This window comes from Silene latifolia, chromosome Y (genome assembly GCF_048544455.1).
Source record: "Silene latifolia isolate original U9 population chromosome Y, ASM4854445v1, whole genome shotgun sequence".
NCBI classification, from domain to species: domain Eukaryota; kingdom Viridiplantae; phylum Streptophyta; class Magnoliopsida; order Caryophyllales; family Caryophyllaceae; genus Silene; species Silene latifolia.
In genome coordinates, this window is record NC_133538.1 from 327,584,482 (window position 1) to 327,590,003 (window position 5,522).

At 38.2% G+C, this 5,522-nt stretch overlaps 1 non-coding gene across 1 annotated transcript; it reads left to right on the forward strand.

Moving 5' to 3' along the window:
- The first annotated feature begins 887 nt into the window (after positions 1–887).
- LOC141635884 (small nucleolar RNA R71) lies at positions 888–994 on the forward strand. Its single transcript, XR_012540539.1, has one exon. It is a non-coding gene; the product is annotated as a small nucleolar RNA R71 (small nucleolar RNA).
- The last annotated feature ends 4,528 nt before the right edge of the window (positions 995–5,522 follow it).

Here is a 5,522-nt window from a genome sequence, read left to right on the forward strand (position 1 = left end):
CTTCGACATAACACTGTTCATCATCAGTTACAACTCTCCTTGGGTCTGATTTTTGTAATTCCGGTCCCTCATAAGAACGACCGCTTCTCATATTTATCAAGTTTACCATCTCGTGTGGATTCTTCTCATTTTGAGTCGGTAATTGACCCTGCTTTCTTGAGGATTGATTCATGGCTAGTTGGGCAACTTGAGTTTCAAGTGCCTTTATGGACCCATCTTTCTGTTGATCACTCAGCTGAAATTGCTTTGTAAAAGCATGCAACATAGACTTAAGCTCACCAATTTCACTCACCCCACCTGAAGATGATGCACCATGGTTAGGAGGAGCAAAGGAAGGAGGCTTCTGGAAGCCTTGTTGATTCTTATGTGGAGAAACATAAGGCTTCTGCTGGTGCGGAGGAGGTGTAGGATTAAGCACATTTTGATTAGTCCACCTCAAATTGGGGTGGACTGCCCCTTGATTATTGTAATAGGAACCTCCCCCTTGCCTATATTGCTGAAAGGCAAGGACTTGTTCCTTCTCTACAAGACAGCCAACAGCAGTGTGGCCGTCATTACTCCCACATCTCTCACATGAAACGGTCTCTCCTCTAGTAATCACATGGACCGTCTGAGGCTCCCCAGCAGCTTGTAACTCCAACTTGTCAAATCTAGCATTCATGGTCTCCAGCTGAGCCAAAACCTGCTTATCAACCGCATTAACTATTCTAATCCCATCCCTCGGGTTACCATACTCAGCACTGTGATTAGCCATCTCTTCAATAAGAGACCATCCCTTATCGTCATTTGTATTCTCCTGGAATCTTCCACTGGATGCCGCATCAAGTATGGATCTTTGATCTTCATACAACTCATTGTAGAACTGATTAGCTAAGAACCATGGGTCAAAACCATGGTGAGGGATAGACCTCACCAACTTCATGAATCGCGACCATGCCTCATAGAAACTTTCATCGGGAGCCTGTCTGAAACTAGTAATCTTGGCCCTCAGCAGATTGGTGCGTTGTGGAGGGAAGTATCTCTTGTAAAATGCAAGAGCAAGAGACTCCCAATCAGAACCCCAGCAGAATGCGGTCCAAGTCCAAGTCGGCCACTCCCTAGTCCGAATCAGCTAAAGAGAAAGAAAATAGAACTTCCTTAATCTTGTCTTGAGTTACCCCCTTAGTGGCGGGGATAGTAGAACAGTAATCGGTAAAGGTCTCCATATGCTTCCTCGGATCCTCACCTGCCACACCTCTATAGATATTCCTCTCCACCAGATTGATATAAGAAGGACGGATGTCGAATGTATTCCCATCATCAGTCTGGAGATTGAAACCCTTCGGAATAGAGGATGCTTTAGGCACTGAATGACTGGAAAGCTTAGGCATCTTTACTGTAAAAATCAGATTGTCTTCGAAAAGAGAGTGATATAACTCTGGCTCAAAAGTACTCAAGTCTTCCTTTCGTGATTTCCTTTGCAGACGGAGTCTATGCCTGAATAATCTCTCTGGCTCTGAATCAGCTGAAACTAATTCAAACCTATCTGACCTGGGCATAAACAACACTGAAAGAAAATAATAAGAACTGCCTCAAGGAATAAAAATTCCCTGAGACGGATAAAATAAACGGAACGAAAACAAATGGGGCAATTGCCTCCCCGGCAACCGCGCCAAAATTTGACACGTCTGTCGTGTACCTGTCAAAAATAAACTAACTAAACTAACTATATAACTAGGGAAGTCAAGTCGATCTCCACAGGGAGGCAAGATATTTGTAGTAGTCCGTCTATTTGGTCACAAATAGGGGGGGGGGGGTTGTTTGATTTGTTGTCTAAACTACGAGTTTTGAAGGAAAGAGAAATAAAGGCAAGAGCAATAAAAACAGAGAAATAAGGATAAAACTATCAGATAGAGAGGGAGACATGTCAGGATTTCGGTTCACTACGGTAGTCCAGTGACTCTGCTGTAAATGACTCAGACCAAATGTAAGACGGATGTTGGAAGGTCCTTTCGGTCCACTTTCTATCCTAAAATACCACTAACTTAACTTTCATTCTCGTCAGGGTAGTCTACTGTTCATAGCAGGCTTATTTAGTCCAATCTTTCGATCTAGGATTAATTTTAGCCAGATTAAAGGTTAACTCAGAAGTGTGCACTCAACTAAGTCGAATAAATACAATTAAATTGCTATGGTGACAGAGTCTTGTAATTAATTCATCTGTTTCATCTACTACATCGTCACTTTCTTATCGCAGATCCCCTAATCCCAACATGAAAGGGGTTTAGCTGCTCATGTCGCTAATTAAACTAACAGCAGATAATATTCCAGCAGTAAACTGTTGGGGCTGGTGTCCACTACAGTTAGTGCAATAACATTTAAATCTCTAAAAGGATCAAAGGGTATACTTTTGTATTATTATCAGTTGGTCCACGTTTATCAATAACGGTTGGCTTGCTAGATAAGTTTGACGTTATTGTCATACAGATGGCGGTGATCAACTGGTCCCTAAAAGTCACACCTATAGGATATGTTTGAGAGATGTGACGGTATGAAAATACAGTCATGTTGATGCCGAATATGACTAAGCAGTTAGTCGGAGTTATTGACTAATAATTAGTCAAACGCGATGTTGAGATATTTTATTTAATACGGATTAAATAATAATGGCTAAGGCGAATTAAGCAGTTAATTCGTAAATTAAATATAAACGATTATTTTTGATTAATGTATATTGAATAAATTAATTATACAATATTGTCATTATCGGACATGTATTATTATATCGACTAATTCATTTACTAGACGATATTTTAATAACCGATAACCGATGACGATTTATAATAAAATCGCGTCATATACATTTAGCATTTTCGAGTCGGACCACGAGTTAAAATAAAGAGGAAGTGAAAGCCCACTTCCCCATGGGGTACTCGGTTTGGCCGAACCAAGAGAACAAAAGGAGAGCTTCTTCTCCTTTTGTAACCTAATTCATTTTGAAAGAAAAATTAGGGTTTTTGAGAACATTTTTCTCTCAATAACCTAGATCTCACATCTAGCAAAACTCACACAAAACTCTCTCAATATTGCAAGGCAATTAGAGAGTACATTCTAGCACAAGGGCATAGTCTCAGACGGTCTTGGGTGCATCGATTAGGAGGAAATCTACGTTGATTTCTATCTTAGGCCGAATTCTCTAGGACCCGAGGTTAATTCTTATGCTTTATCGTTTTCTCTTATAATATTTTTTTTATGACAATTATCACATTTAAAATTTGCGTTATAGTCCTAAATTTTAAGGGTTTTATACAGATATTACCCCACAAGTGGTATCAGAGCGAGGCCACGTAAATTTTTCTTTGTGATTTTCATCAAACGAATTCGAATCGATAAATTTGTGCATTGAAAACCGTGCGGCAGCAGCTATTTTTTTTTTGTCTCGGCAGATTTTTTTTTTTTGGGCTGCTGCATTTTTTTTGTCTTTGAAACCGTGCTATACGGTTTATGTATGATCATACGATCTTTTGTTATCGATTTGTTCTTTGCATATTGTTATTTTAAACGATAATTATTGCAATATGTTAAAGTTATATCAATTGTAGTTTCAATTCTATACGGATTAGTTTATTTGCAATTGGTTTTATCAAATCGATTTTTTGTTTGGGACTGTTGTAGTCTCGGTTTTGCTGCTGGAAAATAAAAAGAAATTTTTTTTTTTTGCTGTTTTAGTCACAGTTCAACCGTGAAAAAGAAAAAAAAAATTTCGTGTTTTTTTTTTTCTTTTTTCGGCTATGTTTTATGCATAATACGGATTTTATACATTCGCTTGATAGTGAAACGGTTCACTCACGTACCATTTAGTTATTTTAAAGCGATTTTAAAGTAACGGATTGTAATGAATTAAAATTAAGTTGATTAAAGCGGTTTTGTCACATAATTTTAATTATCATTGGTGGTTTGGATAAATTTAACATAATTACGGAATTATGTCACGAATAATTTTTATTTTAGTTGATGCATTTTTATTTATCATTCTTTTAATGCTTTGAATGTTTAAATTGCGTATTTAATTTTTACAAACGGTTGTAACTTAGTGTGGCCTTAGTAGAACGTGTTACCGTAATGATGGAACACGGTCTTGGTTGTATTTTGAGATCTTGTATCTCCGTTTTGGTTTTTTTTCTTTGTAATTACAGTTTTTATTTAGAATGTAAATAGGTTTATATTTTGTAAATTTTAATTGTAATTTTGAGAAGACCAAAGATGGAGACCGGATACTCACTCCCGCTGCTTGGACAAAGATGGAACATCAAGACAAGCTTCTATGGTCCAACAGTGGATTCCAAAGTTGTATTATGTTCTTTTTACTAGGATAGGCCACACTAGGAATTTTTATTTACGTTTTGCATTCTTTTATTTATTTTATCGTAACGATAGATTGCATCATATTCCGCCTAAAAACCAAACCACCTAATAATTTCATGAAAACTGACTCATATAGAGGTTACGCGTTAGTTTTCTTTGATATACAGATATCACACGTTTTAATTAAGCCATCACCTAAGTCAATTCATTCACGCAATGCTAGTTTTTCGTTCACTTAAAATGAATTAAAACTAAGTTGATGGGATCTTCCTCGTATAAACAAAAATTGAGAACAGTCTTTATAGGTCAAACTCCAATGAATCCCTTCTTCGTCGGTAGGCATAATATGACCCCTTCTACATCGGGTAAGTTGGAACTGATTGACCTATTTTATCTCAACACTATGGTCACTCGTACGATCCTGTGATTATGGTGGACTATAGATAGGATTTACGGAAATCTATCGACCAAGAGTTCTAACGATAGAACTAGCTAAACAGTTGGCTTATCAATTTATGGAAATTGAGTCTTGGGATCACTTGTATTATTCTTGAGGGAGATCAATTATGCAAGTGCAATGAATCTACACGATTAAAATGAATTTTTAATAGAATTAAATCACCTCGATGAGTTGCTTATTTCCTTTTGTTTTTCCTTTCTTTTTCAGTGTAGATCACGATCACTTAAACTGCTAATAACAAAATGGCTAGCCGTGCTGACGACCCAATGCCAAGTGCCACATTGGACCGTAAGTCCGGGCTTCGGATCTTCATGAATCAGATGAATCAGTCAACTCGACTGAAGAATGATGGATCAAACTTCGCGGACTGGGAGGCAACATTACGGAATGCTACCGCAGCTGACGGGAAGCTCAAATTTCTGACAGAGCCCATCCCGTCAAACCCAGGTCCCACGGCTGGAACTAACGAGATCGCCAAGTATAACGATTTCGTCATGGAAGCGGGTGCGATTAAAAACGCACTCATTTTTGCAATGGAATCCAATTTGCAGAAACGCTTCATAGCCCAAGGTGCAAACAAGATTTTCACCACGCTCACTAAGGAATTCTCGAAAGCACCGAGAATCGTGACCTATGAGCATACCACTCGCTTCTTTGATACGAGACTCCAGAAGGGCCAACCGGTTAGCCCACACATTCTCAGCATGATTGAGAATGT